A 23,842-nucleotide genomic window follows, 5' to 3' on the forward strand; every position below is an offset into this window, starting at 1 on the left:
AGTGATGGTGACCCTTACCATCCTCCACCATCTAATGGGACAGAGCATGAGCCAGAACCTAGCTGGCCCCCTTGGGATATATTGCTGGTTCCTGAACCAGCAGCTGTGACCATGGATTTGAGCTTATATCTGGAGGTGACTGCTGGTACCCATAGAGAATTCGGAAGGCAGTGGGTGGATGAGTCCTGTTTGATCAGGACACTACAGCCTCTGATCAGAACACACCGTTCTTTGCCAGCCCAGATAAAGAAGCTGTTAAATAATTCATGAGGCTTACTGTCAGCATTAACAATGGGAATGCTCCAGTATGAAGTTCAAAGAGTGGTGGCTGCTCCTGGCAAGGTGATGGCAGGAAGTCTGATGGCCTTTGTTGCCAGTGAGTAATGATCATTCACGCAGGGGGTGTCCACAGTTAGAGTTGGGTACTTGGACAGATATGCCAAGTGTCAGGGAAAAGCTCAGGAATCCTGAAACAAGAGGGATGGCAGCAGGGCTGGGAGGAACAGGAGGAAGAGGCTGAATCCATTCTTATGAGATGTAGTGACCAGGAAGAGGTGTCTACATGTCAGATGACATGTTCTCTCCTTGCCCTTCCTGGCAGAAGGTAAAAATTCAGATGACATGCTGGCCATCAATGGGCAAGGGTCCAATTTCTTTATGGGGTGGGCAGCAGGTAAGCATTCTACCAGAGATGAGCTGCTTTGTCAATAATGTTGCGCTGATTCTGAATGTGGGGTGGGCAGAGCACTTTCTTTCTAGGCTGGAATAGATCTTCTTGGCAAGAGCGAAATGGTTATTATTATTATTGATATGGTTTGGCTGTGTCCCACCCAAATCTCATCTTGAATTGTAGTTCCCATAATCCCCATGTGTTGTGGGAAGGACCTGGTGGGAGGTAATTGAATCATGGGGGCATTTATCCCTATGCTACTGTTCTCATGATAGTGAGTGAGTTCTCATGAGATCTGATGGCTTTTATGAGGGGCTTTCCACCCTTTTTACTCATTCTTTTTTCTGCCACTATGTGAAGAAGGATGTGTTTGCTTCCCCTTCTGCGAAGATTATAAGTTTCCTGAGGCCTCACCAGTCCTGTGGAACTGTGAATCAATTAAACCTCTTTCCTTTATAAATTACCCAGTCTCATATATGTCTTTATTAGTAGCATGAGAATAGACTAATACAATCATTATTATCATTATTATTTTTAGAGACAGGGAGAAACTACTTTATTGTTTTACCAACAAGGAATCCTGAATATTTCAGTGTGTAATGTTAACAATATCTTGAGCAAGATAGAAAAATCCTCAGAACGAAATGCTTGCTGACTGACTCTGAGTTCCCCCATTCCGGTATTCTTATTTCCTTTCCTTCTCTTTGCTATCAGAGAATCCCCAGAACACCACGGTGCAATTTTTACATCCTTCTTACGCAATCTAGCAAGATTAGGGTATTTCTGTAGCTTGCCAACCACCAAGGAGACATGACCATGTGTTTGGATTATATAATACTGAGAGATTATTATTATTTTGGGGATAATATTTTTTAATGAAGTCAATTTTATGGCCATAAATGCTGAAGTAGTGTTGTTCCCTATTGAGGGAAAACAAAAAGTTATCATCCTGTTTCTGAAACATAGGTGTGCCAGGATAGTTCATTGAGATATTAATGAATAAACATGTGGTGGTCTTCTATTCCCTGTTTTCCTCTCTGATCTGATTAGGGAGGCAGCCGAAATTGCTGGAAGATGGCAGCTCTTCCTTTCTTCTGTGAAAGGTGAAGCTCTAGAAAGAGATATCTCCAAGTGTTCCTGATAGATGGAAATAAGAGCCTTTGAGATGCAGAGGGGAGTAAGGGGAGGGAGGTTCCAGGAACCTGGAAAGCGGTTACCATGGAAACAATGTACTAGGGATGTGGTGGTACCACAGAGGAGATGGCACTATAGTAATTCCACTGAGGATGGATCTAGGAATATGGACTCCCAGCCTTGCCACAGAGCATGGGACCCTAAAGGTATCAGAACCACTGGACCTGAGATGCCAGCTGGGAAAATGGGCATCTTAGCTGTAATCATGGAGGACTAGAGGATAAGACCCCCAGGGGCCTCCTTGATGCTTAGATGCTTCAGAGACCGCAGGACCTTGGCATAACCTTGGCCAAGGTACAGGGCATGTATATGCATCAGTAATAACTGAGATAAAATTTCCTTCCAGCCCAGTGGTATGGGGGACCAGAGCCAGTTTATATGGCAAAAATGAGAACTGTTGTATTTCTTGCACACCTGAGTTTATCTGCTAAGTAGTCATGGATAGGCTTATGGTTCACCTAATCTAACTTCCTTATTTCACAAATGAAGACAGACAAACCAGGACTGTGTAACTTCTGGAGGTTTTTCAACTTCTCCAGGTCTCTTATTCAGGCTCTGTAAAATGAAGTGAATTGGCTAATAGTATTCCTAAGAGAATCTTTGAGAAATTGCTGCCAGGCATTGGTGGCTTACTCCTGTAATTCCAGTACTTTGGGAGTCTGAGGTGGTTGGATAACTTGAAGTCAGGAGTTTGAGACCAGACTGTCCAACATGGCGAAACCCGTCTCTACTAAAAATACAAAAATTAGCTGGGTGTGGTGTCAGGTACCTGTAATCCCAGTTACTTGGGAGGCTGAGGCAGGAGAATTGCTTGAACCCTGAGGCGGAGGTTGCAATGAGCTGAGATCGCACCACTGCACTCCAGCATGGATGACAGAGTGAGACTCCATCTCAAAAAAAAAAAAAAAAAAAAAAAAAGGGAAGTTCCTGAAGGAATTAAGATTTTTGCTGCTTTTAAATGCCTTGAAATTCCCTGCATACCACAAGGCCTTTTCATCTGCTACTTTCTCTTGGACCTCCCACCCCACAAGCCTGGTTCATCCTTTAGGACTCAGCCAAATGTCATCTTCCCTGGGAAGCCTTCCCTGATACTCTGTGTTCCCTCAAGACTGGCATCCTGGGTTTATCCCATGTGTTAGTTTTCTACTGATGCTGTAGCAAATTGCCATAAACTTAGTGGCTTGAAACTTAGTGGGTCTCAGTGGGCTAAAAATCACAGTGTCAATAGGGCTGTGTTCCTTCTGGAAGCTCTAGGGGAGAACCTCTTATCTTTTCCAGCTTCTAGAGGTTACTTGCATTCCTTGGCTTGTGGCCCCTTCCTCCATCTTCAAAGCCAGCATCTTCAAATTTTCTCTCTGACTGTGAACTCCTCTGCTCCCTTCTTCCATGTCTAAGGACCCTGTGATTACTTTGGGCCTATGTGTATGATCCATGGTAATTGGGTTAGTAACTTTAATCCCAGCTGCAACTTTCCTTCTCCCTTGGGCATTCATGAGTTGCAGGGATAAGGATATGGCCATCTTTGGGGCCATTGCTCTTCCTCCGACCCTATTGGTGCACTTGTCACACTGTGTGGTAAGTGCCTCTCGCCCTGGCTGTCCCCACCTCCACACTCTAAGAGCTCAGGGGCTGTGTTTGTTTCCTGCTGCCTCCTCAGAAATGTGTACAGATGTGTCAAACTAGAAGCTCTAAGATGATGGTGTGATCTGTATTGTATAATAAATAGATTTAAATTAGTTACTAACATTTAAAAATTGGGCTGCTTTGCTTATATATTTTTAGGTGGAAGAATAAACAAAAAAATCTAATAAAGTTACCCATGAAGGGCAAGGGGAAAACAGATGGAAAGGATGGAAATTACTCTTTTCTGAATGTACCTTTTTGGTATATTTGACTTTGAAACCATGTACATGTTTTACATCATTATAAAACAAAGTTAAGTTAAAATGAGACAAAATGAAAAAAGATCCCTTTTTCAATGAAAATAAAAAGTTCCCATTTTTAAGTGAAAATTATGGAACTGGACACAGGACACAAGGGATCTTGCTCCGCTTGGCCCTGTACCCCCGACATATTAATTGCTTGAGACCTATGGGCATTTGCACTAGGATCTGGGCTTGTAATAGGAACCCAGTAAATGTATGTGTTGAATAACTTGATGGTGAACTTAAAGTATAGTTGATAGGTGGGTTAAATTGGGAGAGGGTTGAGAACAGAAGATGAACTTGGGGAGAGGGATTAGTATTAGATTGGCAGAGAACATCTGGCCAGGTGGCATCAGAGTGCAATGTCAGGAGATGTGCCGTTTTAGCTGGGATCTTGAAAGCAGGGCCGGAGAAGAAGCCTTATGTGCAGGTGATTTATTTGGGAGGTGATTCCAGGAAGTCAGAATGAGGGAGTGGGGAGACTGAGGCAGGGAAAGAGTAGAACTGAGGCAGGGAAGTAGTAAGGATGCTGTTATGGACTAGATATTTGTGTCCCCAGGAAACCGATATGTTGAAGTCATAACTCCTCAATGTGGAGCCTCTAAGGAAATAATTAAGGTTAAATGAGGTCCTGAGGGTAGGGCCCTGCCCAATGGAATTAATGTCCGCGTGAGAAGAGACACCAGAGAGCTTGTCCTCTTTCTCTTCTCCAGTGCGCATGCACTGAGGCAAGGCTGTGTGAGGACAGAATGAGAATGCAGCTGTCTGCAAGACAACCGAGGGCCCTGGCCAGGCCCCCATCCTCCGGCTCCTTGACCCTGGACTCCTAGTCTCCAGAACTGTGAAAAAATTAATTTCTGCTGTTTGAGCCACCCCATCTGTCATATTTTGTTATGGCAGCCTGAGCCGACTAAGACAGATGCATGGTTGAGGTCACTGCTGTTGGCCATGGCAGTTCATCCCAGCTGACTTCTGAGGAGGCTTCAGAATTGTCAGCCCTGAGGCCAGGAGGCCAGGGCAGCATTTGTCATCAGTTTCTCTCCCCTGTTGGTCGAGTGTGGGCCCTGAGAGTGTTCATTCTCCTGCACTTGTGAACTGTGCATGTGCACAGGTCTAGGCATCTCTCAGTAGCCTCTGTGGTCTTGGGGACGCCCCTGGGGAGAACCGAGGCTGCGAGGTACGTGTAAGATATTATCATCTTGAAGTGAGCTGAAACCTCCACACAATGGTCCACCCAGACATGGCTGAAATTAGGGGTGAGGCTGAGAGCATGTGAGTCATAGTAGCAGACGTGTCTGCTTGTGGATACTTGCTCCAGGTGGGGAGTCTGAATTCAGGAGGCCGGGGTAGGAAGTTGGAAGTGAACAAGCCAGATGCTTGGTGGGACATTAAGGCCAGGTCAAGTGGCCAGAGTTCTAGGGAGTGTCAGTGGAGTTAACAGCCACACAGGCTCTTAAGTGATGGACAAATGGAATCTGTTGATTCTCTACAAGACTCAATTTCAGTTTTTCTTCTTCCTGCCTCTTGTGTGATGTCACACAGCCTTTTACTGTTGTTACTTACATGAGTAAGATCAACTTCCAGGAGTTTTAATTTTTCTCTCTGTTTACTCTGTTGGGTGGGTCCAGTTAATGAACAATAAAATAACTTGATGAACAGGTGGCAGAAAGGTAGCTGAGTATAACAAAATGTCTAGAATAATAAAAATATATTAAGCAAATGAGTAATTAATTCATAAGTAGAAAATGGTGCTTGGCCAACTGACTACCTTCTTATTTTAGGTCTTCAGTTTTGTTTCTTTAATTTTTTTTCTGCACCAAGTCCCTCTTTTCATTTAGTGTCTGTTGTTTGGCTGATGGAATTTCTGTATTTGATAAAAATGACCATTATGCCTGTATCTTGATTTGGATATTTTCTGATGACTTGCATTTTGCTGGATTTTGAGTTTATAGATGTACTCTTCTTGTTTTCTGAATCTCCTTGCTTTTCATTTCTGTGGATATACACCTCTGCAGGGCATCCTTAGGACCAGTTCGCCTGTCACAGGCTTTGTAGCTGATGATGTGGAAGGAAGCTCATTTAGTGGAGGTTTTCTCTTTGGCTCTATGGTAGGTGTGATTAGATGTACAATACCCAGTACCATTGCAAGGGTCTTGAGCTGAGTGAATTTCTTGTCCCACTGATTTTAATCCTCATCGGCCTTATTGATACCAGATTTCAGATTGTTTTGTCTCATCCCTCTCAGTCATGGTATGTGATCCAACAGATATGCCTGTCAATGGACTCTTTGGCCAGATCCTGGGGTTACAGTACTTTTACTTAATGCTTGTAGAAATCTCTGTTCTTTGGCTTCAGTGGTTACTGACCACCCCCAGGCTATAGCCTTGTGTCCAGCAAATGCATGTTAGAATGAAGGTGAGTGAAGCCCCTGTCCATTTTCATTCTTGGAAAAGCCACTTATCATCTATTAATCAGTAGTACCAGTGGTGTCTTTCATCTGGGAAGGACCTTAAAAATCCACTTCAATCTTTTCATTTTAATAGACAAGGAGCCAGTGGCCATGGGGCTCAAGCAACTTGACAGGATTCACTTGAGCCAAGCCCTGGTTCACAATCTAGGTGACCCAGCTCCTGTTTTTTTTTTTTTTTTTTTTTGAGAGGTAATATGCTCATTTTATTTTTTTCATGGTTACTTATTTTATTTACTTTTTCAGCTTTATTGAGGTATACTTGAGGAATAACAACTATATATGTTTGAAGTGTACAATGTGATGTTTTGATATATGTATACATGGTGAAGTGATTACCACAATGAAGATAACATACTCATCACCTCACATAGTTACAATTTTTTGTGATGAGAACACTCAAGATCAGGTCTTAGGAAATTTCAAGAATACAGTTAGCCCTCCATACCCATGGGTTCTGCATCTGTGGAGCCAACCAACCACGGATTAAAAAATACCCAGAAAAAAATTGCCTTTGTGGTGAAAAGTACAGACTTTTTTTCTTGTCATTATTTCCTAAACAATGCTGTGTAACAACTATTCACATAGCAGTTACATGGTATTAAGCACTTTAAGGAATCTAGAGATGTTTTAAAGTCTGTGTGAGGATGTCCACAAATTATATGAAAATACTATGCCATCCTATGTCAGGTACATGAACATTCATGGATCTTGGTATCCACAGGATCCACCCCCACTGTTGATCTGAAGGACAGTACAATCATGGGGTCAATGAGGGTGTGTGTGACATTGAGAAGAACCACTTTCTTTTACCCTTAATTTGCCCTTCATCTTCCTTTCTTTTCTTCACCTTTTTCACCAGTTAAGTCCAGGAATGCTATACAGCCTAAATCAGCCACTCATCTGTAGTATTGATATTTCTGAGTAGTTGAACTTCAGACCAGTGCTGGATGGTTCTCTCTGTATGCGAGAATACATCCTGAGTTTTTATAAAGTGTGTATGTGTGTCAACAATCTGAATTAGTTTATATAAGAGGTTGGGCAATATTGTAAGTAGATATTTGTCTTTATTGCCCAGATGAAGCTAATAAACCTCTTTATGGTATAGTGTCATGCCTTGAGTTTTATAGCACCTTCCTTTTAACAAACTCGGTGTTTCATTCTTTAGGCTTATTATATCTCTTAGCTTGCATTGTTTTTATTATTTTTTTTTTTGAGACAGGATCTTACTGTGATGCCCAGGCTGAAGTGTGGTGGCATGATCACAGCCCACTGCAGCCTCGACCTTCTGGGTCCAAGCAATCCTCCCACCTCAGCCCCTCGAGTAGCTGGGACTACAGGTATATGCCACCATGCCCAGCTAATTTTTGTGTTTTTTGTAGAGACAGGGTCTTGCCATTTTGCCCAGGTTGGTCTCAAACTTCCGAGCTCAGGCAATCTGCCCACCTTGGCCTCCCAAAGTGCTGGGATTACAGGTGTAAGCCACTGTGCCCGGCCTGTATTGTTTTAAGTTACGCTTATTCCTTTTCAAATTCAGAATTTGTTAAGCATTTAAAACAAATTCATAAATTAAAACCTCATTGAGATACCATTTGCCACGTAGTTTGATGAACATAACACATGGTGTATTACGTTGGCAAAGGCAGTGGGGAAAAAGATGCTCTTATAAATGTCTGGTGGGAGTTAAATTGTGTAACTTCTATTACACTTTTGTAATAGCTACCAAAATGTGTTATTTCTACTTACCTCTCTCTGACTCAACAGTTCCATTTCTAGGTTTTGTGTTGTGGATATTCTTGAACATTGTGAAATGTATACAGGGAGTCTTCACAGCAGCACTGTTTGTTTCAAATGATTTGAAACAACCTCTCCATAAACGAGATAGGCTAAATCAAGCATGGCACACCTATACAATGGATGCGGCCATTAAAAAGAACAAGGCAGCTCATATGCATCAATATAAAAAGGTCTATAAAGTATACTATCAAATGAAAATAGCAAGGTGCTACCATTTCTATTAAAAAGAGGACAAAAATATTAATATATTCATGGTTGCTTGTCTGTGTGGAATATTTCTGGATATATACATAAGAAGTTACACTGGTTACCTATGGGCAGGTTACTGGGTGGCTTGTGGGTGAGGGCAGGAGGAGGCTTACTTTCCATGGTAAACCTTTTTGTATATTTTGCAGCATTCAAAAATTCTAATTTAAAGTTTATTTTGGAAAAATGCCCCCATGTATGCAAGTGATTTCCAAGTTCCTCCTTCAATATTTTTAGTGATTATGGAACACACTGAACTGCTTTTTTATTATTCTAGCTGTGCACTCTGTCTGCTGTATACATGCACATATATAATCATATGCAATATTTAAATTTATACTCATTTATATGTCAGTTGGGTGGTGAGTAAAAGGAAAATATATTTTTATCAGCAAACTTGGTAAATTGTTGAGGTTTCTGATATAGTCAGAGATAGTTGCTTATCACAACATTAGGTAAGTTTTTAAAAACACCGATTTAAAACACACTGATGTATATATATATTAGTCTGTTTTCATGCTGCTGATAAAGACATATCCAAGACTGGGAAGAAAAAGAGATTTAATTGGGCTTATAGTTCCACATGGCTGGGGAGGCCTCAGAATCATCACGGGAGGCAAAAGGCACTTCTTACATGGCAGTGGCAAGAGAAAAAATGAGGAAGAAGCACAAGTGGCAACCCCTGATAAGCCCATCAGAGCATGTGAGACTTAATTCACTATCATGAGAATAGCACGGGAAAGACCAGCCCCCATGATTCAATTACCTTCCCCTGGGTACCTCCCACAACATGTGGGAATTCTGGGAGATACAATTCAAGCTGAGATTTGGGAGGGGACACAGCCAAACCATATCGATATACAATTTAAAAACATGTCAAGCCACATATTGCTTAGGGATATGTGGCTATGTAATAAAAGTATAAAGAAGCGCACAGACCTAATACACATTAATTCAGTGGGGTCAAGGTGGGAAGAAATAGGATATGGAATTCAAGACGGATGGGTACATGATTGTTACATTTTTCTTTATATCTTCTTGCATATTTCAAACATTGCATAATTAAAAAGTTAGTAAGTGTTACTTGTCAGATATAGGCAGAGTTCTATTAACAAACTTGGTGTTTCATTCTTTAGGCTTCTTATATCTCTTAGCTTGCATTGTTTTTATAAATTTTTTTTTGAGACAGGATCTTACTGTGATGCCTAAGCCTGAGTGTGGTGGCATGATAAAAAGATGCAGAAACAATATAGGCATCAATGATCTGTATTTTCCTTGTTCTCTGTCACATTACACCAGTACCTAAAACAGAGCCTGACAGAGGGTAGGCCCTAAAAAATATTTGCAAAGATGAATAGACAGGCATAAAAGCCCTGCAAGCTACTGAAGTGGTGGCTGGTGGATTGTGTGATGTTCCAGTGTGCCATCTTGTATAATGAGACCCCAGGAGAAGAAGGGGACATACCTGATGATGTCTACAACCTTTCTGATGGGTAAGAAAAAAGAACTTGGGAATTTCTCAACAACCAGAAATAAAGATGAAATATAGAGATGTGATTGGGTCTATAATAAAATTCAGATGCTACCTGTACTCCAGAATACATCGTTTGCAAAAGGCCTTTTCATGGCTCTCAGTAAGACTGGTATTTTGTCTTCATACATCACACTCAATGGCCTCCTTTGTGAATATATTTGGTTAAGATGGCAAATGTGGGTGTAACTCTTGATTCCCCCTAGCATTGCTGTTTCTGCCTTTCATGTATCTGTGCCCAGCCAAGAGCCAGGTTGTATGGGAGTGATTGGAATGACTGGCATTTACTGCTGCCCACTGGCAGTGGTAGAATAAATCACCTTTGTTTCTTAGGATAGCCATCAGCCATTCGGTTTCTATATTTGTTTAATATTTAGACATAGAATGAAAGGAGTGTGGGAAAATAATTAACATTGTAATCCTACAATAGCTACAAAAGATGTACTAATATGTAGTGACAATAAATGAATAACATGCTATTATTGTTAGTTACCCCACCATATTTAGCAAGCTAGAGCAGTGCTGTTGAATAAAATTATAACATGAGCCACATACATAATTTAACATTTTCTTGTAGCTACATTAAGACATTAAAAGAGCCGGGCGTGGTGGCTCATGCCTGTAATCCCAGCACTTTAGGAGGCCGAGGCAGGTGGATCACGAGGTCAGGAGATCAAGACCATCCTGGCTAACACGGTGAAACCCCATCTCTACTAAAAATACAAAAAATTAGCCAGGCGTGGTGGCGGATGCCTGTAGTCTCAGCTACTTGGGAGGCTGAGGCAAGAGAATGGCGTGAACCTGGGAGGTGGAGCTTGCAGTAGGCCAAGATCGTGCCACTGCAGTCCAGCCTGGGTGACAGAGTGAGATTCCGTCTCAAAAAAAAAAAAAAAAAATTAAAACAAACAGGAAACAGGTGGAAATTAATTTGAATTAACCCAATCTAAAAACTTTTCATTTTAATACATAACCAATGTTAAAAAATTAGGAATGAGATTTTATATTCTTTTTATCTGGACTAAGTCTTTGAAATTCTGTGCATACTTTATATCTTCAGTAGGATGCTAAATTTTCATTAGAAATACTTGATCTGTATCTAGATTTTACAAAATTTACAGCTGAAAAAGTAGATTAACATATCCCGTATCCAAACTATTCCATCATATGTGATAGTGGCTACCCTATTGGACAGGGCAGAGTTAGAACTTATTCATAAATTTCTATGTTAGATTTTTTTTAATGATTCTGAGCATCTGTTTGTCAGTATGCTCTTGAGGAGATATAATAAAGCGTAGACATTGTCTTGCACTTGAGAACCTTATAAACTAATATAACAAATGCATATCTTGCACTGTGTGAAGTTAGTTTTTTGAATGAGTGTTTCAGCCCTTTTGATGGACTTAATTTTGAGAACTCAAATTAAGATCTGAGATTTAAGGTAATAAAATTTTAGGCCAGGTGCAGTGGCTTACGCCTGTAATCCCAGCACTTAGGGAGGTTGAGGCAGGCAGATCACTTGAGGCCAGGAGTTTGAGACCAGCCTGACCAACATGGCGAAACCCCGTGTCTACTAAACAATACAAAAATTTACCAGGTGTGGTGGTGCATGCCTGTAATCCCAGCTACTCAAGAGGCTGAGGCACGAGAATTGCTCGAACCCGAGAGGCGGAGGCTGCAGTGAGCTGAGATTGCACCACTGCACTCCAGCCTGGGTGACAGGGCGAGGCTCTGTCTCAAAAAAAAAAAAAAAAGGCAATAAAAATTTGGATAATTCTTTCACAAGTATTCTTAAGCTCCGGTTAAAAGATCTAAGAAGTAGGCTGGGCGTGGTGGCTCACGCCTGTATTCCTACCACTTTGGGAGGTCGAGACGGGTGGATCATGAGGTCAGGAGATGCAGACCATCCTGGCTAACACGGTGAAACCCCGTCTCTACTAAAAATACAAAAAAATTAGGCGGGCGCCTGTAGTCCCAGCTACTCGGGAGGCTGAGGCAGGAGAATGGCATGAACCCAGGAGGCGGAGCTTGCAGTGAGCCGAGATCGCTCCACTGCACTCCAGCCTGGGCGACGGAGCGAGACTCTGTCTCAAAAAAAAAAAAAAAAAATCTGAAGCATTAGTTCATACGGGGATGAGTAATTTAATTACTAAACATAAACCTGGAGGGTTTGAAATTAGGCCAACTAATTTTTTTCTTTTTTACGTCAGATGATCCTGTGTCTACGTTGTAACAAGGTGTGCGGGAGGCACACCTCACACATGGGCTTGAGCACCCAATCACCATGCTTGTGAACTATACAAAGAGATCGGGCCAACTCATTCTGAGTATAGATTTGGTTCCAGATTTTTGACAGCTCCCATATCACACAGGAGGATATCAATAGTGTGTACATATGGAGCGTCTACCGCATCAAAGATTGAGTTAGCTAGAAGAGAACTGTTGGAGGAAGGCCACAGTTATTTGTTCCCCCATCAGCATGGCTGCTGGAAAGTTCTAAGAGCCCAGAAAAGGGGGCAAGGATTGATAGCCTGCCAGTCTCCTCCCTCTGTTGACATCTTGTTAAGAGGAATCAAGTCCTGGGACTTGGGGTTTATATAGGAAATGGAATTAGTTCTTCCTCTTAAACTCACAAACCACCAAGAATCTACTGGGGATCCTTGACAGTTATGAATAATTTACAGATGTCTATTATGAACTATGAAATTATTAAATAGTTATTAGTTATAATAGTTATCAATTGTTAAATTGTTAGATTATTAATAGTTGTTAGTAATTCATAAGCAGTTTTATCTATTAAGGTGAGAGGCAGAGAAGCGACCAAGTTCTGATTTGAGTGCTCTTGGCTGGGACTGGTCCTCTGGCCAGCTCATTTTGGGTGGGTGAGGGGATAATACTCTTCTCACCTCTCCCCTGACAGCTCCCACTTCACTTTCTTGCCTGGTCATACCTTCAACCTGATGTCACAGCACATCCTGTAACAAGCTAGCCACGGGTATTCTGTGAAAAATTTATGCCAGCATCCCTGTCAGGCTATTTGGCCCCAGGCTAAACTGCAGTGTGGCAGTGTCACCTGCACAGTGTTTTGCAGACAATCGCCTGGGTAGGTAATCATTGCTGCCCATTAAAATAAAGACAGAATGGGAGGGACTAGTCAATACTTCCGTGTGTGCGTGTGTGTGTGTGATGTATGTATTTGTGTGCTTGTGTGTGTGTGTGTGGAGTGGGGCAGTTTAACATTTCTATCTATTGCTCTTTTTTTTTTTTTTTTTAATTTACCTGCTCCCAGCACTGATCTCTATTGCTCTGAAAAGAAGTTAAAAAACTACCTTTTCTAATAAGTACATGTGTATTATGGAAAATACAATCTAACCTTGCTTAATCTTGCACCTCAGCATAATCGCTGAAGTAGCATATTTCCCTTCACTGTTTAAAAACTCTTTATGAAAAATTCCACTGACTTGGCTAAAAAAAAGGTGTATTTTGTTTTTGTCATAAAAACAAATTGCTCATGATTTAGGGAACTCGTGTTCGTTGCTCTCGGGTTGAAGGTAATTTTGCAGTGGATTGCTGATGCCTCAGAGCACCTATACATACTTCACATTTGGGAACTTATTAAACAGACATTCATTAAAGCCTCATTTCCTACATTGTATCCATTCAGAAAGATCACCCTTCTTCCAGTTTGGAATAGTGTGTTTCTCACACTGCTCCAACTTTGAGTTACTCCATCAGTGCAGGCCCTTGCGTGTCCCCGCTGCTGCTCTGGCACTTGGCTTGCAGCACTGTATTTTTCTAGAGAGTTTAACGGTTTTGTTTTCCCTGCCCAGCCTTTGTGGTTGCCCATCAATACCTGGTGCGAGTGGCATGGAGACTCCAGCCCTGCCATCTTCCTGGAGTCCCTTTCCAGGGAGCTGAGGGTCTTTGTTCCAGGCTGCCACGTGGGGACTCTGCTATTCCAAAGAGGAGGAGGAAGAAGGCTGATAATATGCATTTTGTCTTTCACTGCCTTTTGGGCAACAGTCTTGGAATGAAAACACTAAAAACAGATGTAAAAACTGAGGGTGACAGTTGGGATCTCATTAACTTAGTGGCTGTCACAGTATATCCAGGAAATAGGCTTGTGTGCATGCGGCTGTGTCTGAGAAGCTGGAACTGCACGTGTGTGTGTGTGTCTGTGTGTGTGTGTGTGTGTGCGTCTGTGTGTGTGTGTGTGTGTGCATACGCACGGGTGCACACATACACATGCCTGTGCTCCTGGAGGTGGGGCAGGCATTCTAGGCTTTGCCATATAATTTTCTTGCTTAAGCTTTAAAAAACTGTCAGTTGGGTGGCAGCAGGCTTGGTTATTTTTTTTTACGGGTGCTTCTGTAAATATCTTTAAATTTTAGCTTAGGCTTTTTAGAGGGGCATTCAATGTGAAGAATAAACAGATTAAGGCTTTGCCTTTTTTAAAAAAAAGTTATTGAGGCATGAAATGCACCCAGTTAAGTGCCTCAGGTGCACTCTCTTAATTGAACAGCTGGATCAACATGAGAGTATTTCCATACATTACAGGGTACAGTGCCTCAATTTGATCATTTTTGAAAATACATGAGTTTCCAGTCTTAACATACCACCTTTCCTTACCCTCAGTCCAACTTTCAATTCCTGAATCTTCATAGGAGTTTCTGGGATCAAGTCCATCACTTGGTTATAATGTCCAATCAACAAACATGAGTCTAGAGCTGAGATGCCTCTGCATCTATTTTCACCTCTGGCAAAGCTGAGCTTGGCAAACTGTGCAATGCCACAGACATCAGAAGGGCCTGAGCAGGGGTGCATCTGTGGCCTGAAGGTTCTCAGAGTGGGAGCCAGAGGCCTGGGTTCTGGACCCAGCTCTGTCACTAGCCTGCAGAAACCTCACTGTGATTTCTGAAGTCGTGTCCTCCAATTTGATGGCATTATGCTTCTGGTGAAAATATGGCTCTTCATGTAAATACAATAAACCCCATGACCTCAGAGTTCAACCAGGAAGCTTACGTGATCCCAGGACCAGACCAGATGTCCTTCTTCTAAAAGATATTTTACAGCTGTTCACTGGCCTCATTCTGTCTTCCCGGAGGCAGTGGGCAGGCCTCTCAGCAGACCAGATGGAAGCTTGTAGAGCTGTTCAGAGTTCTGTGTTAGGTTTTCAAAATTGTAAAATGTGGATAATAACATTACTTTCTCCATGGGCTGTTGGTGCGACATACCGGAGTCCGGACTGGTGGGGCAATCATTTTGATTTGGTGGTCCTCTCTCGCCTTCCTTTGTTGTTAAATAATTTGAATATCATCCCTAGCCCCTGAGAGCTTCCAATGAGACCCCTAGGACATCCCCTCCGTGAATGCTCTTTTCCTTCCTTATCTCCTTGCTCTCTGCAATGGCTCAGCAAGCTGTCCACTCCTCAAACACAGCATGTTTCATACAGATAAGACACCCAAGGCCCATTTTGCTACATCACAGTGAGCTGAGCAAGGCCACAGGCTGAAGGAGGCCTGGGAATTTGCAATGAGGTTGCTGTCTAGGTGTGCTCTGACTTGACTTCTTCCAACCGTACCAATAAAGCTGAAAAGAATTCGAAGACGTAACTGTTGGTCACTGCCCTCCCCACTGCTGCCAAGATAACGTGAAATTCGTGGAGGCTAGAGGCTTTGAAGGTTTGGCTAGCTTAAATCACCTTAGCGAAAGCAGAGTGGAAGCTTGAAAATCAGATCTGCTTTCAAGCATTTTTTTTTCCCGCTCTGTGGTCTTAGGGAGGGGAATAGAGAGTGGCTCACAGGCCTTGATTTTCCTGAGTAATTGTTTCTCTTCTGAGATACAGTGGAGCTTTGGAAACCGAGCTGGTGCTGACTTGCTACCTGTATTGGTCACCCCTGGAAGACTGCAGATGCACCTCCATTTTCCCTCCCTACCTTGCCAAGGCTACCACTTGCCCGGTGCCACCTGAGGACTTACCACTGCTCTGCTGGGTTAGGCTCTGCTGCCATGGGACTATATTCAACCTCAGCAGTAGGGTAGTCCTCATGGAATCATAGCTGTGTGATGCCATGATAGGGTTGGGATGGGCCATATGTGCTGCTGCTCTTCAGCTCTGTGCAGATAGGGCCAGGAGTGAGACAATAGGGAGTGGTAGGGACTGTGGCAGAGGTGGGTATGCCCCATCAAATATTATAATATTTTGAAGTAGGTAATATACTGTTTCTTAGAGAAGTGTATTTAAGAATGCCTATAGGAAGATTAGAAAGGCATGAAGGATGCAGCAGGGGAAGTAATGTTGAAATTGGACTCACACACTGAAGCACCAACTTTAGGTACTCAAACTAACAAAGAAAAGAAGAGAAGCAAAACAGATCTACATCTGGCATTGTATTTAGTTTGGGGCATGGAGCACTTGGGACTTCCAGTAGAGTCTTAAGAGAAAAAGACACATTTATGGAGCACCTGTTATGTGCCAGATAATGCATTGGCATTTTAGTAAATAATACCTCATTTAATTCTCACAGCAATCCTGTGAACTGGGTCTCTTATTTTTTAAATTAAGAAACTTGGGCACAATGAGGACAAATATTTTATTTGAGGTGACTCAGCCAGAACATGGTGGTGTTAGGATTTGACATCCTGACTTCTGTCTTTTAGTTCAGGAGCTCCTACCCTGTGCTGGAATATCTATTGCTGGATTTTCTGGCCTGTGTGCCCTCTCTGGTCTCCTCCATTGCCGATGGTAACAAGTGCCCTCCCTGGGCCTGTCTGCCTGCTCTGGGCTGACCCTTGACCTCCTGTGCTTCAGGCTGTCATCGGTGGCCAGGGTCGCTGCCAATTCTGACTGCAGGTCCCCTCACTGCCCCCATGACAGAGCTCACCTGAGCCATCACAGTACCTTGGGCCTACAGCTGGCCCGCATCCAGCCTGGCTCCTCTGAAAGGTCTGATTGCCTATTGTGTCTCATCAAGGTTTGGATTTATCTCTGGTTGGTGCTGGCTAGGGCCCCTGTCCCACACAGGGCCACACTGGATGGGAGGGCAGTTTCCCTGCTGTCATTGCAGGAGCTCCTCAAACATGGGGACTTAGAAACCCTGATCTGGCCGGGCGCGGTGGCTCACTCCTGTAATCCCAGCACTTTGGGAGGCCGAGGTGGGCAGATCGCAAGGTCAGGAGTGTGAGACCAGCCTAGCCAACATGATGAAACCCTGTCTCTACTAAAAATACAAAAAATTAGCTGTGCGTGGTGGCTCATGCCTATAATCCCAGCTACTCAGGAGGCTGAGGCAGGAGAATCGCTTGAACCAGGGAGGCGGAGCTTGCAGTGAGCGGAGATGGTGCCACTGCAGTCAAGCCTGGGTGACAAGGCAAGACTCTGTCTCAAACAAAACAAAACAAAACAAAAACCCTGATCTGCTGTCTGTGAGGAGGAGGGCTTTGAGGTTGATGAGTGGTGTGGGAGGAAGGTGTAATTCGTTGTTGAGAGTTGTATTTTCTTCTCGTTTCACATATACTCGATTATAAATAAATTAGAACATTTGGAATCCGTAAATTTAGCACGCCATACTCAAGTGCCCCAGAAACACTTTCATATATGCAGAGTAAAGGAGGAAGAATTGTAAAGTACAAGAAAAAGACTTTCCTACTTGGCAAATCTTTTCTTTTCTACTTGGCAAATCTCATTTTTTCTTCCATGTGGACGTTGCAGCAGACAGAAGTTTCCTTTTTTTTGTTTGTTTTTGAGACAGAGTCTTGCTCTGCCGCCCAGGCTGGAGTGCAGTGGCGCGATCTCGGCTCACTGCAAGCTCTGCCTCCTGTATTCACGCCATTCTCCTGCCTCAGCCTCCCGAATAGCTGGGACTACAGGTGCCCACCACCGTGCCCGGCTAATTTTTTGTATTTTTAGTAGAGGCGGGGTTTCACCGTGTTAGCCAGGATGGTCTTGATCTCCTGACCTTGTTATCCGCCCACCTCGGCCTCCCAAAGTGCTGGGATTACAGGCGTGAGCCAACGCATCCGGCCAACAGAGGTTTTCATTTTCAAGTGTCAGTTATAGTTTTGTTTGGAGACCTGTTAGGGTTACCCAAAGGCAGACTGTGTGGTATGAAGGCCGCTGGGCTCTGGCAGAAGGGCTGCTGGAATCAGATCTCACACACTCCGTCTCCCCGCAAGCTCGAGGCCGGGGGCTGCCTGGCTGTTCTTTCTTGCTGTTGTGCTGCATACACACGATATGGATACGGCTCAGATTGGCCCTAGCGACCATATTCTAGTGGAAGGGATCTGTGTTTTTGTCTTCCCTCTGCCACTGAACAGTTGTGTACTCTTGGGACAAGTGACTAACCTCTCTGAGCTGCAGTTCTCATATTTATGGAATAAGGAGAATAACAGAAACATACAGGGTCATTTTGAAGGTTAAATGAGATAATATCTGAAGAGAGCCCCTTGTGAACTCTGAAATGCTGTGAAGTGCTGGCTACTATACGCAGCAAGCCCTCATCACAGACTCTTGGGCTTTGGTTTGGATGTTTATTCCAAATTGTGAAGTAGGTAGAGTGAATTCTGTTCTCACCCTTTTTCTTGTATCGAGTAGCCTTTTCACTTACAAGCTTGCTTGTCTCAGAAAAGCAATTCCTCAAAGTGCAAACATTCCTAATCCTCAAACATTCCTTAAATCTTTCATCAAACTCAATTGTCCTTTCTCTTAGTGTCTATTTTCCTAAATCCACACCTGTGCTTAGCTATGTATGATTAAACAAGATCATAATAAACTTATTTGCAAGGATAAATAAGGAGGCATCCTTCCTAAGTATATTTGCTTTACTCCTAAGAATAGGAGAAAGCCAGTTTTGCTAGATGAATGAATTTAAAATGTGAGCTGTCATGCAGCTGAGACTAGAGTGTGGTGGGAAAAAGAGAGGCCCCTTCCGGTGCCCTTTGGAGTATATCTTCTGGATGGCATGCCTCTGGTGTGGCTGGTGTCAGCCAGCAGTATCTTATTTATTTATTTATTTCTTTATTTATTTTTGAGATAGGGTCTAGCTCTGTCACCCAGGCTGGAGTGCAGTGGTGTGATCTTGGCTCACTGCAACCTCCACCTCCTGGGTTCAAGCACCTGTCACCACACCCAGCTAATTTTTGTATTTTTAGTAGAGACGGGGTTTCACCATGTTGGCTAGGCTAGTCTTGAACTCCTGACTTCAAGTGATCTGACCTCTTTGGCCTCCCAAAGCATTGGGATTACAGGCGTGAGCCACTGTGCTCAGCCTTATTAATTTATATCTAATAGATTTTACATAGGATTTGAGTTGGCTAATAGGTGGTGCCCAGTAAAGTCTTAAGAAATAATACAAGGTAAGAATAAGGGTAAATATAAAGTAAATGAAATGTTGAGACTATGGGAAAGAGCCAACCGCAGGTATTGAGGCTGTATAACTTGGCATAGTTGTTGCAGGATCATGCATTTGGCTTTGAACTTCCTGGAAGCAACTTCAAAAGGGAAATGTAATTTATCCATGAGAGAGAAAATCCATCAGTTCCCATGGAAGACAAGGATTTCTCAGTCTTAACTCCAACTTGGGGCTGCACAAGAAAATAGATGATGGAATCAACAGCACCCTCAAGAGCATCTTACAGCAAAAGCAGAAGCAAATTTTTAGCCTGTTGTTGCTTTTCAGGTTCTTGCTTAAAGCTGAGGGCATAGGACCTCTAGAACCTGGTGTTGGTGGTAGCCTGGTAGGTGATCACTTTGGGTCAATGTGATTCAAGTACACAGCATTCTGTGGCCTTTTTGTCCTGTTTCAGGACAGGGAGAACTAATTTCACTTCTGCAGAGCCAAAGGAAACATGATTTTTGAAGGAAACTCCAAAGATAGCACACATGCTTTCTATTTTGGCTGGAAAGATTTGAAGAGGAGGAGACTTAGCTTATTCCTGGCATGAATTTTCCAAGGCAATCTGGGCAGCCCCGACTGTCTGAGATAATCACCAGCCATTACTAGGGATGTGGGAACCAAGCCAGACCTAAGCTTGGTTTTATGTGTAAAAATGGCCACTTTGGGAAAGGGTGGGGTCAGGGAGGTCATTGGCTGGTCAGGAGGAGCTTGGCTGGGCCTGGCTCTGAGCCCAGGTCTAGCCCCCATCTCCCATGTGAACAGGTCTAATGGCCCTGCTTCTGGGTCTCCCTGTCTTGTGCTGGAGTCATGTTTGTCATCACAGGCCCACTGTGGCTACAGTTGCCTGTTCACAATGTTGAAGGAACATCATCAGCACTAAGTGTGAAGTAGATTTTTTTTCTGTGCATTAATTGTAGCGTTTGAACATGTTAAAAAGGAAGCAAAAATAAAAGAAATATAATTGTAGTGACTGAATGACCCTTGTTTATTCTGGAAGCAATACATGCAAATATTGAAAAAAATTAAAAAGAACGCAGTGGTCTCCTTCCATGATTTTGAAAAATATCTAGTGTTTCCTGCTTGCCAAAGAAACATACTCTCACCACAATGAGATGCCATGTCACACCAGTTGGAATGGCGATCATTAAAAAGTCAGGAAACAACAGGTGCTGGAGAGGATGTGGAGAAATAGGAACGCTTTTACACTGTTGGTGGGAGTGTAGACTACTTCAACCATTGTGGGGGACAGTGTGGCGATTCCTCGAGGATCTGGAACTAGAGATACCATTTAACCCAGTGATCCCATTACTGAGTATATACCCAAAGGATTATAAATCATGCTACTATAAAGACACATGCACATGTATGTTTATTGCAGCACTATTCACAATAGCAAAGACTTGGAACCAACCCAAATGTCCATCAGTGATATACTGGATTAAGAAAATGTGGCACATATGCACCATGGAATGCTACGCAGCCATAAAAAAGGATGAGTTCATGTCCTTTGTAGTGACATGGGTGAAGCTGGAAACCATCATTCTGAGCAAACTATCGCAAGGATGGAAAACCAAACACCGCATGTTCTCACTCATAGGTGGGAATTGAACAATGAGAACACTTTGACACAGGGTGGGGAACATCACACACCAGGGCCTGTCGTGGAGTGTGGGGGTAGGGGAGGGATAGCATTAGGAGAAATACCTAATGTAAATGACGAGTTAATGGGTGCTGCAAACCAACATGGCACATGTATACATATGTAACAAACCTGCACATTGTGCTTATGTACCCTAGAACTTAAAGTATAATAAAAAAAGAAACATACTCTCACCAGACACAATACAAAAAACGTGAAAGATAATAAGAATCATTTATGATTCCCCATACAGTGATATTCACTGCTAACATTTCCTTCCACTATTTCTATATTTATATCTATACATACACATCTAAGGCCATATGTATTTTTATGTTGACATTCATATCTCCATAGATTAATGAAAAGTTTAGTATGAACATCAAGACATCTCGCAGAAGTCTTTTTATGGCTACTGAAGACTTTTGGTTTAGAAGGAATATCAAAGCATTTGGAAAAAGGTAGAAATGTGAAAGGAACAGAATGAGATGGGGAGGAGAGGGGGAGATGAAAGGGAGGTAACACACACAGGATGTATGTGGTCTGGGGTCGGGGGTGGGGTGGTGGTGGAGGGGGAATGTACCCAGGATTCAGTGCTCAGGCTCAGGAGTCAGACAGATCCGATTTTACACGTTGGCTTTCCTCCCTATTAGTTTAGAACCTTACTTTTCTCTTGTGTAAGTTCCATATGTAATCCCAGCACTTTGGGAGGCCGAGGTGGGTGGATCACTTGAGGTCAGGAGTTGGAGACCAGCCTGGCCAATATGGTGAAACCCCATCGGTACTAAAAATACAAAAATTAGCTGGGTGTGGTGGTGTACACCTGTAGTCTCAGTTACTTGGGAGGCTGAGGCAGGAGAATTGCTTGAACCCAGGAGGTGGAGGCTGCAGTGAGCTGAGATCGCACCACTGCACTCCAGCCTGGGCAACAGAGCAAGATTCTGTCTCAAAAAAAAAAAAAAGATCTGTATAAACCACCCTTTATGTAGTTTTTGTAAGGACTTAAAGATTGAATTACACAAAGCTCTTACATCTGGCACTAGTAGACTCTCACCAACGGTAGCTGTTATTGTCACTGTTATTCCAAATCTGAGCAAACTGAGTCTCAGAGAGGGTGATGCATCTAAGATCACTCGGCTAGTAAGTGGTAAAGACAGGATTTGAATTCTATCAATTTGAAAGATGTGTCGGGCTTTGGTGCTCACGTTCTTTATGCTGTACTAGGTCAATGCCAAAGGAAACAGATTATATTTATTCAGTAGTCCAACATATTTCATTTTCTACCTAAAATGTCTGTAAAGAAATGGATGCTGGTGCTTTGGAGTTCATACTGGCCTTTTTTTGGCAGTTTCAAGGAAAGCAAAGGATTCTGTTCTCTGTTTGTATGTAAAGCCAGGAAGAAAACATACCTCCCTTTCTGTCGTGGCATCTAAAGCTGGTGGCATCTGCAGATAACAACCGAGGGAGGGTTAATGTGTGTGTTTGTTTTTGCCCAGGAAAATGGCAATGAATTTCATGCTTGGGGGTGCTGCCTACTATTTAGCAATGAGGCTTTTTTCCACTAGATTAGGAAACAGATGTTTTCTAGTCCATCGAGGAGCTTTAAATGCTGGAATACTTAAGAGTAATTTTCCAGGGCTGTTGACCTCGATTCTTGGATTATGATCATTCTGGCTGGGGTCCAGTGCCCTCAAGCTTTTAATCTGTAGAGACTCTTTTGTGTATTTATCTACTTGGCTCAATGTGACCTTTTAAATCCTTAATTCATGGAGGCATCGTTTAGATCCAGGAGCTGAGATTATTTATTTTTTCTCCTTTTAAGTCTAAATAACTAATGTGTCAGGATCCTCGACTGGTGAATTGCCTTGGGATCAACCTTGGAATCCGTTCAGTCAGAATCTGACTTCTCAAGCATTCCCATGTTCTTTTCAAAGGTGACATTTTGAAATAACAAAAACAAAATTCACATTATCTAGACTTCACTGGGTACTTAGTCTCTCGGTCAGCAGGGGATAGGTGATGCTGCAGGGACCAGAACCCCTCACAGCTCAGTAGCCGCATAGAACATTGATTTTCTTGCTCGGGCTGTAATGTCCCATGAGGGTCTGTTGGGGCATTCTTCTGACTGTGGTCACATGGTGACCGTGAATGGAGGCTTTATCTTGCATGCTACCATGACCACCACAGTAGAGGGAAGGGTGTGTGGTGAATCTCTCATTGGCTCTTTAAGCTTCATTGGCTGAAACAAGTCTCATGGCCAAGACCTACTGCAAATGGAGCTGGAAAGTACAATTCCATCCTGTGCCTGAAGGAGAGGAGAACCAGAATGCAGCCCTAATGGCCCCCACACCTCCTGGCGTCAGACTCTGCGTTACATGCCTCACATATACCATCTGTAATCTTTACCTCAATTATGCAAGGCACAGGCCCCTATTCCTATCTGATAGATAAGAAAACGGATTCAGAGAGGTCAGGCGAATTGCCCATAGAAACACAAGGCTCAGATTGGAATCCAGTCTGTCTGCTAACAAAATGAGTGTGCTTCCCTCTCTGTTATACTGCCTTTGATAGCGTAGGTGTTCCCTTTCTTCCCCAACTGAACAAATGAAGAATTGGATAGTAATGTTGACCCTCGTCCTGTGATCATTTTTTATGCAGTGTTGTATATTGCCCTGGAGGCTGGGGGTGACAATTGCTGATGGCCCCGTGGGAGTGGTCCAGCTGGGAGCTGATCTATTGAGTCATGTCTTTAGAGATATGATATGGACAGTCCAGAGGCCAGAAGTGATGGAAGAAGAATGAGGGATCCACTGGACCAGTCAGAAACTGGACCATTGCTCTCTTTGGGCATTGGATTATGGGGACTACCACATGACTATTATACTGATCACTGATGTATTGATTACATTTGTATTTACAAGGGGAGCTTTGTGTTCTATTAATCTAAATGACAGTTTGGTCCAATAAGTGCCTTGAACATG

The 23,842-nt window shown here is 43.0% G+C and overlaps 1 protein-coding gene and 1 non-coding gene across 4 annotated transcripts in view; one reads left to right on the forward strand and one right to left on the reverse strand.

The window, feature by feature from the left end:
• FRMD3 (FERM domain containing 3) overlaps positions 1 to 23,842 on the forward strand; it is a 308,595-nt gene that overhangs the window by 82,230 nt on the left and 202,523 nt on the right. The gene's annotated exons all lie outside the window — the stretch shown is intronic.
• On the reverse strand, positions 12,032 to 12,136 carry LOC115836085. The gene has a single exon (XR_004031089.1). It is a non-coding gene; the product is annotated as a small nucleolar RNA U13 (small nucleolar RNA).

Source organism: Nomascus leucogenys, chromosome 1a (assembly GCF_006542625.1).
Source record: "Nomascus leucogenys isolate Asia chromosome 1a, Asia_NLE_v1, whole genome shotgun sequence".
Taxonomy (NCBI): domain Eukaryota; kingdom Metazoa; phylum Chordata; class Mammalia; order Primates; family Hylobatidae; genus Nomascus; species Nomascus leucogenys.